Genomic DNA, 13,485 nt, shown 5'->3' on the forward strand with positions numbered 1-13,485 from the left:
GAATTTGATTAATATTATACCTCATGTTGAAAATTTATTGTGACAAATGGCGACAATAAAATTATGCTACGAAATACTTACCAAAATGGAAAATTTGAATTGCTTTAGTATGTATATATAGATTTTTTAAGATTTTTTTTGGATAAAATGAGCTTTGTTTATGGTTACTGAATATTATTTGAAAAATTTTAAAGGCTTTTATAAAAATATTTCTAAAAGCAATAAATTTTCAAGAACTTCTAAATTATTTTCACTATTTTAAATATATATTTTATATTATTAAAATAAAATAATTATATATTAAATAAAAAATAGAACTTGACTTGATTTCGAGTGATTGTGATTTTCAAAATTGCATTTAATAAACCATCTAAGCAGATTAATTCTTGTCATTTTTCAGTTTTTAGCTTTTCTTGCTTGCCCTAGTTTTAAAAGATCCTTATATTCGAAATCTTGACATTGTTAGAAATATAAGATTATTGACTTAAGATAATTTTTAAAACCAAACAAAAATTTTAAAATAATTGCTTATGATTGTTAGTACCATATTTATTTCTATCCATAATCCCGAAAATTAACCTAAAATCTCCTATTGCAATAACAATTATTCAAACTAAGCTAGGGTTTAAAACATTATATTATATACAATGTCAAGATTTTTGGTTTCAATTTGCATTGACCTTGGTTCTATATATATATATATATTAAACGAAGAGTTATTAATCCGAATAAAAATGGTATATTATATACGTATCTTTATCCATATTTGTAATTATCGTTTCCATGTGGAGAACCCACTATTACTCTATTTATCAAACTTTATTTTTTTAAAAACATTAATTTCATTATAGATTTTTCTCGTATCTGCTCTTTTTGATACAATACCTAGAATTATCCATAATTCATCATCAACCCTTAAATAGAAAGATGACACGCTTCAGCGCACTAACACATATGTCCTCTTACACAGACAATATCAAACCTAATTTTGATTTTACCTAAACTTGTGTGGAGATTAAAGTTAGAAGCTATCCCCCAAACAAAACACACAACCCAATGTTAAGATTATGTTGTGTCTTGAGAGCATGTTTGGTTGGCTGTAATACTAATACATTACAGCTGAATTCAGTGGGCCCATCACTAAGCCATTGTTTGGTTGGCTGGAATGAGCTATTACAACCCTATTCCATACGGGATTATTCAACTCGAAAAATTCGGTGGTCTCCCCACGGAATAATGATTCAACGAATAGGTGGGTGAAAAAATTAGGTCAAGCTTTCCAATTTTACCCTCATTTCTTTCTCACGTCTAAAGCATTTTCCTCTTTTCTCATTCTTCTTCCCATTTCCTCCCAACCTTATCTCCCTCTTTTTCATGCTTCTATCCTCACCAACCCTATCTCCCTTTGATAAACCCTAACAAGGCCTTCTCTTGCTTTCGATTGAGTTGGAAACTTGAGAAGAGAAACAATCGGATACTGGTTCAATGTGAGCAATCCTCCCTCAGGTAACTCTTCTCCCATTTTGATTTCCTATTTTTCTAATTTTTTTTGTTAAATTAGTAGATATAATAGGTTTTTCTTCTCAATTTTGAAGATTGATACTGGTTTTATATTGCTGAACTCTAATGTCCCTTTCATGGTGTTTTGATAATGATTCTTGAATTTTGATAGTGATTTTTTTTTTCTGATTTTTTGTCTTCTTGTTTGCAGTACTAATTGGAATATTAAATATTTTCCAAAACCCATAATTTTTTCTGATTGTTTTTCTAATTTTTTCTTGGTTCGTAAACCTGCACACTGCACTTAATTATAAAAATAGAATTTAGTTGCTCTTAATATATTATATAATATAGTTTTAATGCTATATCTGCATGAGGATGGACCATCTTACCATATTGACTTCAAATATATATTATGCATATATGTGTGCTCAAATCATTGGTGATTGCTTACCACAGTGAGTCAATGATATTATATTTAATTTAAATCTAATTTGATCTAGTATGCTTTTCTCATTTATAATTTCAAAGTTTCAATTTTTAATATCGAATTGGCACAATGAATCTCAAATATTTAATATTTAAGTTTGTAGTTGTAACTTTCTCTGGTTTTCTTTGTTATTAGTCTGTCCCTACATTTTGAAGCCAACAGATAATTGAGTTTCTATTTTCTAAGGTTGTATAGCAATTCCCCTTAAAAACTAATGAAAGTATGATCATATTTTGTACCTATCTTCATCTATTTTATTCAATTTAAATTAAAGGTATCGTTCGTAATGTTGATAGTTGATTGGACAGAGACATTATAACTTGATCACCAGTCCATCGTAATATTTTTGTATTGAGTTGCAGGCAATCGCTCATTACCCTCACTTTTCCACTGGTTTTCATCTATTTTGATTTATTCAAAAGTTACAGATTTTATCTGGCATTTACATGGTTGCTAAGGACATTTTCTTGGAATGACTAGTTCTTTATCCATTTCTATTCTCATTTTCCAGGTTCCATCTATTTGATTTCTTCAGAAGTTGATAGTGTAACAAAACGATTTTGGCCCTAATCGGAATAGTGGTTTCGGGACCACAAATCTGAGTCTGAAAAATATTTTTAATGTTATTTTCTGTGTTAATCATGTTTGAATTTACATGTGTGAAAGTTTCGTGAATTAATTTTATTGTTTGTGTGTTTAATTTAATAAAAGGACTTAATCGCGTAAAATTTGAAATTAACTAATTAATATGTAAAGTGCTAACTTGCTAATGTCTTTATAATGTGAAGTCCTTAATAGGAAATTTGGCCATTTATTTAGATAGTGGACGTCATTATGTTATAATATATATAGTTTTATATTATTTATAAAGCTTATAATATATATATTATATTATATCATAAAGTTATTATGATAATGATAATAAAAAAAGAAGACAAACATTAAAGAGGCCATTATCACCTATTCTTGGCCGAAACTAAAAGAGAAAGAAAATAAGAAACAAGCTAGGTATTCGACACTTTCAAGTCTTGATTAAGGTATGTATTTTGTTGGGTTTTTAATAATTTTTATGTTTTTGAGATCGTTGCTTTGAATACTTCAAAACCCATGTCTTAATTTTGTGAATTGTGGATGATTTTGAAATGTGCCATTGATGAATGTTTGAGTTTCATGATATTAGTTGATAAAATATGAAATATAAGTGTTAGATTAACATGTTTTGTCTTTGAATTTTTGGTGAATTTGAGTAATTAGGGCTAACTTGAGAAAATAAATTTTTGAGGGACTAAAATGAAAAATAAATGAAATGCATGAACTTGTATGAATACAAGGAAGATTCGGCCTAACTATGCTGTTGTGAAATTTTGTGTATTTTTTGTTTTATGTAATAAGGAATAAATTGTAAAAAGTGTAAAATGTTAGGGGTAAAATGGTAATTTTCCCATTTATGTGTTTTTGGATTAAATTGAGTGAATTGTGTGTTAAATTAGTTAATTTTGAACTTATTTAGATCAAGAACTGAAGAAAACAGAATTAGATCGAGGGAAGTCGAAAGTAGTCGAGTAGTTGATTTCGTTCGTCGATATCCGAGGTAAGTCTATAAGCACATAAATGTTGTTAAATTTGCAAATGTATAAATGTTATTTGTTGACTTGAATTTTGTGGATAAATATGTGTATTGGCCGAATGTGTGATAAGCTAGGAAATTTTATTTCTTGTTCGATTCGATCGAGATATGTTGTCTGAAACCCTCGTACGAACCCTAGGAATAGTTAGAATACATATGTCATGCCATAGGATTCCGATATGTGTTATCGTGTAAGACCACGTCTGCGACGTTGGCATCAACCTGTGTTTACGTGTAAGACCCTGTTTGGGACAGTGGCATCGGTATGTGATTACACGTAAGACCACGTCTGGGATGTTGGCATTGTACGAGCTTTCTGATTATCCGTGTATCCTTGTTAATTCCGAACGGTTCAACGAGAAATGCTAAGTGAATACCGAAAGTGAAATCGAAATAATAATAGTGTTCAAGTATGTATTTATATCATGCTATGGAATTAAGGTAAATTGTATATTGAATTGATGATACGAAGTTATTTGATATATGAACAATATGTGAGCATGTTCGTGCTTATAAGTGATTCGGTAGTATAAGGAGATTTGGCCTATTATTATAATTTTTGAATTATAAATTGTTAAGTATACAAGTATTTGAGTATTTGTGCAATAAGCTTATAAAGTTAAATGTTTACTTTTATTTGATTTGGTTGGCTTGGTAAAGTGGTTTGATATTAATGTTAAAATGAATAATGTTTGTTTACGACTTACTAAGTTGCAAAAGCTTACTGTGCATGTGTTCTTGTTTACCTTTGTTTTATAGATTTAGAAGTCACGATACGAGCTCGGGGATCATCAGCAAAGTCTATCACACTATCGACATCTTTTGGGTATTTTGATAAAAAAATTTGAACTTGATATTATGGCATGTATAGGCTTGCTTATTTTTTTGGTTAGTTTTGGAACATGTATATAAATGGCCATGTGAAAATGGCTCATATTCTGTTGATCAAATTTGGTGTTTATGTATATGGTCTTTATGGTCATTGAAATGGAGTTTATAATTATGCATATTTGATTATGGTATAAGCTTGTGATATGAAAATAAATGTGATATATATATAGTTTGGACATATTAAATTTGGTTAAGTGATTAGTACATGTATAATTGTTATGCATTGGACGATAGATTGATTGGTTATGAGTTGAACTAAATTACGAATGTATATATATATATATTGTCGCTAAATGAAATATGTGTGGATAGATACTAGCAAGTATATTATACTTGTATGGTGTAATTTGGCTTTTGGTATTATATAGATTCGGTTATGATTTATAAGTATAGAGCTATGTTTAATCCATAAACCTTTGATAATTAGTTTGAAATGATATTGTTAATTATGTATATTCGACTATAGTATGAGTTTTTATATATGTGCATATTGAATTCGGTTTAAGAATTTATCCTTAGCTTGTTATACATGTAATAAAATTGCCGTGTTTATGTTTGTGTGTATAAATTTTGGTTTAGTAAGTTTATGTTTAACTTGTTATTATGTTTTGATAGTGGGTGGTGAATTAAGTTACAGTATAGTAAGTATAAATCTTACATGGAAATGTGAAAGTGTCAAGCCATTAGCTGAATTATTTGATTTTTAATGGATGGTATATTATATGTATATACATATAATAGCCAAGCTTCATTAGGTTAAGTTTAAGTTTGAATATATTTATATATATATTTGGCCTCATAAGTATTTTCCAAATTCAGCTATTATGTGCTTGTATATTTGGTTAAGTGAGCTATTAACTCGTTAAATTTATAACTTGGTTATGTAGCATATTCGGTTATAGGATTTGATTAAAATAAGTTCGGTTATATTTTTTTATAATGTGCTAAGGATTAAATAATTTATATGCAATGACCTAATATGCTTATGTTGACTATATGGGGATTGTGAAATATGGATGGCTGAATATGTCTAGGTTGAAATGGTAAAATGTGCACTTTTAATTTACTTGAATGATTAGTATATGTACTTGAATTAATTATTAAGCATGCAAATTTGTTATACTTGATTTGTTTCATTTTTGTTTATGCTTTATAAAAACATATTTTATATATAGTGCATTATTCGGTTGTGTATAAATTTTTTTTCCTAAGTTAACTAAAATCTAAAATAAGCTTTGTGTCCGGTAATGCCTCGTAACCCCAATCCGGCAACGGACACGGGTTAGGGGTGTTACAGATAGTTTTCATGTTTCTCTTCCAACAACTTTTTTTTCACTGTTTCTGGATGCCATGTTCAGTTGTAAGTAGTGCATGTTGTATCTTATCATGATTTATTAAATTATTGTGGTTTTGAACTTGTAACATTGTATTTCTCATTCTTCCTTGTTTGGTTGCTCATAAAATTGAGGGAAAATGGGTATTTAACTGCTTGATAGAACTTGTAACGTTGTGTTTCTCATTCTAGTCTAGTCATCTATGCAAGCCTTTTTCTCATTAGCATGTAGAAAAATATGAAAAATCGAAATCCAGATTCATTTTGGCTAATGTACTTATAAAAATCCTTAAACTATTTTACCTTCTATTTAAACAAACCTTCAAATTATTTTTGTAGTTAAATGATTTTTACTCATAAACCCCTTTGATTTTGATATTGAAGTAAAAATATTTTGAATTTCTAGATCCAATATAATTTCTTATTGATGTAATAGAAAGTATATACACTTTAACATCAATATAAACTTTAAAAGATCAATTAAAATTTTCATGTATTTGAATGATGATATAACTAAGTAATTTAATCCTTATACAAAAATGTTGGTGCAAACAAGTAAAATTGATAAAGTGCGTTCAATAAGAGTTGAATGTTGGTGCAAACAAGTAAAATGTTTGCCGAACATGGCATTGAATAAGAGTAATCCAAGGAAAATGAACAGACAATAAGGGTTGCTGCTGTTTAATACTATTGTTCATTTTTTTACCATGTAATCTTACGAAACTTGCATTTCTAGTGTGATATACTTTAAACCATTCCCTAAATTTTTTTTTCTTCATGTTTTATCAGTGTTGCATGTTTGCACTACTTGCTTGAGTTATTTTAGTTTAGTCATATGCTAGATGAGTATGCTTTAATTGTTCAACCTTATGTAATATTATGTGTTATTTTTAGTTTTATTGGTTTCATGTTTTCCATTCATTTTGCCTTTGGTTATTTGTTAATTTTATTTTTATTTGGATTTTTTAGTTGGAACAATTATGTGTTAAATGTGTATCCTCTTGAAATAATGGAATGGTTTGTGTTTTAGCTAAAGGAGTGGTTGAAGGTAGCAACAAGAAGGGGAAAAATATCACTCAAGGGTGTGCTAAGGTAAGAATACCCTTCCAATGTCTTTGTTGTAAGTTGGTTATGTGTTCAACTTTGGAAAGATGAAATTTGTTAATGGAAAAGGAGGCTGCCAAGGTAAAGAGCAGCACACCCTCATAGGCTACCAAATGCCAAGAGTCAACAACAACAACAACAAAATGAACAAGGAAAAGGAACATAAACAAATATCTCCACTAGAATGATGATAACATTGCTCTTTTCTAGTAATACGGGAAATACAATATATACATTTTAAACTACATTTACAATTCGGATTTGATCTTTTTACTTTAAACAAGAACATTTTGGTTATATTTAGTTTTCGATATGTTTTTATTTTTGATATGTTTCATTTAAAGCTATTTTAATCTTTTAATATATTTTAAACTATTTTTATTTTCAACATCTTTAATTTATGTTATATTTAATTTTGGTCTTCAAACAATATTTTATATTACTTATATTGTTTGATTAAAATTATAATTAACACTACAAAATTATCTCAACAAACGAAACAAAAAAAAAGAAAGTAAAATGCTACAAACAAATCATGTTATGGTAAGAATGTAATGTATATGGAGTTTTAGATTTTATTTAAATAAAATAATAATCAAATATTTTAAAATACATAATTTTAATATATTTAACACACTATATAACTATAATCGAATTGAGTTAATACAAAATAAAAGAAATTAAGACCTTATTTTCTTTTATCATAAAAATTATTAAATTCATATTATTATTTTTCCTTTTATTAATTTTAACTATTCAAACAAAATAATATATATTTTCTATTCACAATTATTAATTCAAATAAAACATTAGTTAATTACAATGTGAGGATGAATACAAACTTTTAAAAGGTAAATTAAAATCGAATATTTTAAAAATTTTCATATAATATGTATTTTTCTTTTTAAAAGGTAAATAATATATATTTTTCTTTTCTTTTTTGGGTGATTGATAAAGAAATGAATTTCAAGTTCTTTACTTGCAAAGATAGTTGTAATTTCTGTTTTGTGCTTTGTAAAGATTCTTAATATGTATTGTTCATTTTTATTTGATAGTGTGTTATTGCTTCCTTGTAACACCCTTAACCCGTGTCTGTCGTCAAATTGGGGTTACGAGGCATTACCAGACATAACGTCTATTTTCAAGTTTTTTTTTTATAAAATTTCTAAATATGCACAATATCACACACATTAACCATATTACATTAACTAAATTTTATTTGTTCTTTTATATATATATATATATATATATATATATGCGGCATTAACAATAATATATAAAATCCGAATACAATTTATACCATATTAAATCACATATGTTATCATAGTAATATAATAAACTACTAAGATAATCAAAGAGTAAATATATTTTCCATGAATCCTTATGCTTAATATTATACCTAAATAAGTTGATCCTTTATTTCCACTTAAACGAAATCTACTATGGGACCTAACAATCAATATTATAAATAATATACATTTAAACTTGCATATCATCCATTTCTAAATTACCACATTTCAATACCATAACTAATTAGACTTGGCATTTTCGGTTATCAATAAATATATATACCCCATTCATTCTATGATATAATTGCATTATGCTAGTACATAGAAATCATGTCTATTATTATAGACCATTCTTTTCTTTTATAACAAAACACATGCTCTCTAATAAAACATAAACATCAATCTAAAAACAAATATGTTCAAATTTACTCCGTTAATAAATACCATATTCCCAAATACCAAATTAACTCATATCAAAACCTTGAATAACATTTATGCACAAATTAACCAAACACATACAACCTAAATAACGATTTAAGAGACTAACACTTTTATACCATAACCGAATCTATAATTTACCAACACCAAATTACACAATATGAGTACATTATAATTACTAATGCCGATTCACACATGTATTTCATTTAGCATCAACCAAAATATATAAATAAATTTTCGTAATTAGTTCATCTTGTAACCAAATCAATCCATCACCCAAATGCATAAAAAATATACATACTAATCATTCAATGAATTTCATATGTTCAACTATATGTATATAAGTTTTAATTATCACATGTACTTACCTATCTTAAATCTATACTAAATTGAATTTGAATACATATAATTGCTTCCAAAGGTCTTTATTTCATTACTATATAAACTAAGCATTTTATTTCCATCAAACCCCACTAATTAAACATACCATCTGCATATTCATGTCCAAACACAAATCTAAAATAATGCACACTTAAACATTTAAACATTCATTTATTCTATCTATAATACAAAAGTAAATCATCTCCAACATCCGCAAGTGCACTTCCATTTATAAAGTATGTTATTATTCACCTTATAACTAATTCAAACAAGCCACACCTAACATTCATTCATATAATATCATTCATAAAATACTAAACCATAATCAAAATATGCATAACCTATGATTCAAACCAAAACCGAACAAAACAAGCTAAATAAGCCATATTCGCATGGCTTAAATACATATCTACTTTCAAATTAAGTAAGCTTCAAAGCTAGTCTATACATTCCATAATCCCAAAATAAATTTCAGCTTATAAAATACCGTAGTTATTTGATAGTGTGATGAGCTTTCTTGACGAATCCCGAGCTCGTAACAACTTCAAGAATCTATAAAGCAGTAAACAAATAATAACACACGAGAAGCTATTCAAGCTTAGTAAGTCAACAACATAGAAATAATTTAACTAATAAAATAAAAGGAAATTAACTTATTTTATAAATGTAATAGACATTACATAATTACACTTTGAACACATATATCTTTTATTAACCCGAACATATCTTAACATATATGTGTATAAAACCTTCACCTTGGCAACTTAGTTATCAACTAAAGTAGAATTAAATCTAATAATAAACATGAAAATTTTCAAACTTATAATCACTTATAATATATAATCTCAAATAACCAACTTACCTTATTTCCATATATTCATTTAACAAATACGTACCTGCAGATAAAACTCATTTCTACATCCGTCTGCATTTAACATTGCCCGTCGAATCGTTCGAAATTAAATAGGATACGCATATAATTGGAAAGCTCGTACAACGCCAACGTCCCAGACGTGGTCTTACATGTAATCACAAATCGATGTCACTATCCCAGACAGGGTCTTACACGAAAATAAAAGTCGATGCCAACGTCCCAGACGTGGTCTTACACGAAAATAAAAGTCGATGCCAACGTCTCAGACGTGGTCTTACACGAAAAAACTTATCAGCAAATCTTATGAAATTCCCAGGGTTCGTACGGGCTTACAGACATTATTTATAAATTGAATCGAACTCCAATACCTCCCTATTTCAATATTCAAATTCGGCTAAGGATATTAATATTTTCAATAACACAATTTATCATCTATCTATTATATATTCATGAATTAAACAAAATTCAAATGCTTATCGACTTACCTCGGATATTGACGGACACAATCGACTACTCGACTACTTTCGACTTCCCCTGATCTAGTTTCGTTTTCTTCATTTCTCGATCTAAACATATTAAAAATTAACTCTTTTATTCAATAAATTATTTAATTTAATCCAAAAACACATAAATGGGAAAATTACCATTTTCCCTAATATTTTACACTTTTTACAATTTAGTCCCTATTGCATAAAACACAAAATACAAAAAATTTACACATACTATGCTTAGGCCGAATATCACCCTAGTCCATACAAATCCATATATTTCATTTATTTTGCATTTTAGTCTCTCAAAAATTTATTTTCATAATTTAGCCCTAATTACTCAAATTCACCAAAGTTTCAAAGACAAAACATGTTAATCTTTCACATATATTTAATATTTCATCATCAAACAACAAAAATCACAAGCTATCATCAATAGCAAAACACAAAATCATCATCAAATTCAAAAATTAAGACATGGGCTTTGAAGATAACTTAGCAACGATCTCAAAAACGTAAAAATTATCAAAAACTGAAGTAAAACATACCTTTAATCAAGCTAGTTTTGTGCTGAAACCTTAACAAGCATGGATGATTTCTTTCTTTGCTATATTCGGCCAAGAAAGATGAAAAATGGCCATTTTTTATGTGTTAATATAACATATATTATCATAAATTTTTGTTTACTAATTTAACCTTAAATAAATAAATTATAAAACATATAATATAAGGGCAATGTTGACCATTGCCACCCACTATCATCTAAATGGCTTAATTTCCATTTAAAACCCCCATTTTTAAAAGACAACAACAATTGGGTGCTTTTAGATTTGACCCCTAAATTTTTATTTTACGCGATTAAGTCATTTTCTTTAATCGGTCATTTAAATGATAAAATTTAAACACGAAAATTTCACATAGTCAAATTCACACATAATAAACGCACAAAATAATATTAAAATATTTTTTCAACTCGAATTTGTGGTCCCGAAACCACTATGTCCGATTAGGGTCAAAATCGGGCTGTTACATTCCTCTTCTTCTTTGGCTTGTTTGATTGCTTCCTCCACCCACAGTTGAGCATCTTGTATTCATTGAATCATTGTAAGTTATTTGGAAATTAAATTCTTTGATTTTATTTTACTGTTATTGAATTTAGTATTGGATAAATGTGACCCTTTTACTAAGATTTGAAGATATGTAACACTTTAATATCTTGCAGTAATGGCTCATCTGCCTTTAATAGTACAAAGTGTGAGGCGTAAAAGAATTGATCTTGCATTGACAATATGGTTGCAAATGTGTACAGTTGCGAGTTGGTTCTTGGTTACATTGGGTGCCATCCATAGCCTACATACTTATAGACCAAGGATTAGATCCTATATTTTAGATTTTTATGCAAAACGAGATTATGTGAAAAGACTTGTATATGCTAGTGATGAGACCTATATTGAACAAGTTAGGATGAATAGAATTACCTTTTTTAAACTATGTGAGATGTTATAAACTTTAGGGGAATTGACGTCGTCAAGGAACATGCTTGTTGATGAGCAAGTGGCAATGTTTTTACATATCATTTCTCATCACCTTAAAAATCGAGTTATCAAGCATCACTTTAATAGATCTGGGGAAACCGTTAGCAGATCATTTCACAATGTTTTAAATGCTATAATACGCTTGTAATAGCCTATTTTGCCCAGGGCCCAATATGGCCCAAAATCCAGATCCCTAGCCCAAACACAAACATTTTCAGAAAAGAAAACCTAAACCCTAATGCCCCTTGCGCCGCTGCCTCCATGTGCTTCTGTCAGCGCGCTCACCGCCCGAATCAGTCATCCTTGCACCAAGATGGTAGGTCTCCCTTCATTGACCCCCAACGCTTGCAAAAGAAGAACAAAAAAGGATACCTACAAGCAAAGCAAAAACAGTAGTAGAAAAACAGTGATAAAAAGATGTATCCGTGGCTATAAAAGCCACTAGAACATATTGTAAACAGATCCCCATTTTCACGAACATAAAAATAAAAAATAAAAAATACAGAGATAATTCAAGGTGATTTGCTTTGTTTCTTTTAATCTTTCTATTTCATTTTTTTATTTTTTTATTTTTTGCATATGGAAATAAAAAGGAAAAGAAGGGAGGAAATACTGACCTTTCAAAGGATTCAGCCTTGAATCCCGGTTCTAGGAGAGATGAGCTCCAAACAGGGCTAAAAAAGGCCAATTTTTGCACCTCCGGCCGTCGCCTGCTGCGGAGCTACGGCGGAGGTGCGCCGGAGCCCTCGATCGGAGACCTAGGCCGGAGAGGGGAGATTGAGAGGCACTCTGTTTTTTTTTTTAAAAGGGGAAGAAGAATTATTTAAAAAAAACTAATTTATATAGAGCTACTAAACGGCGTCGTCTAGGGCTGGTTCTGATAACCCTAAAACGACGTCGTTTCCCCTTAAGGATCCGCACGTCGACCTGCCTGTAGGGAAGATCCGCGCGTTTTGACTTTAATGGTCTATTTGCGGGATTGGTCCTCCCGCTTTTGCGGAGCGTTCAATAGGATCCTTTTCTTCTTTTGATTTTGGCCACAAACTTTTGCCTCTGGTTTAATTCGGTCCATAGACCATGCGCAGATGTTGTCCCTTGGAATGACGTCGTTCGAGTAACGTGGGAATATTTCCCTTCGGCCCCTTCAATTTTACGCGCGGCACAATGGGACCCTAATCTTTTTTATTTTCTTTAAATTTTGGATCTTTAATTTTATTTCTTTCTCGATTTAGTCCTCTTTTGCTATTTTATTATTTTATTAATTAATTCGGTTATTTTTTTGTTTATTTATTTCTCACTATTATATTATTATATTATTATATTAGGCTATTATTTGTGTATCATTGCTGTTATTATATTTCTATTTTTATTTAAGTTTAAATATCTTTTAATTTTGTATCATTATTATCATCATTATTATTATTACTATTATTTACTCATCTGTGCCATTTAATTTTAGATTTAATTATATATATGCATATACATCTTTGACTTAAATATATCCTTATTTATATTTTATATATATACTTTATAAT

At 28.9% G+C, this 13,485-nt stretch overlaps 1 long non-coding RNA gene across 1 annotated transcript; it reads left to right on the forward strand.

Annotated features, from left to right (window-relative positions):
* The first annotated feature begins 2,926 nt into the window (after positions 1 to 2,926).
* LOC128035368 (uncharacterized) lies at positions 2,927 to 4,617 on the forward strand. The gene is made up of 3 exons (XR_008191784.1): positions 2,927 to 3,027; positions 3,501 to 3,581; positions 4,377 to 4,617. It is a non-coding gene; the product is annotated as an uncharacterized LOC128035368 (long non-coding RNA).
* The last annotated feature ends 8,868 nt before the right edge of the window (positions 4,618 to 13,485 follow it).

Source organism: Gossypium raimondii, chromosome 12, assembly GCF_025698545.1.
Source record: "Gossypium raimondii isolate GPD5lz chromosome 12, ASM2569854v1, whole genome shotgun sequence".
NCBI classification, from domain to species: Eukaryota; Viridiplantae; Streptophyta; class Magnoliopsida; order Malvales; family Malvaceae; genus Gossypium; species Gossypium raimondii.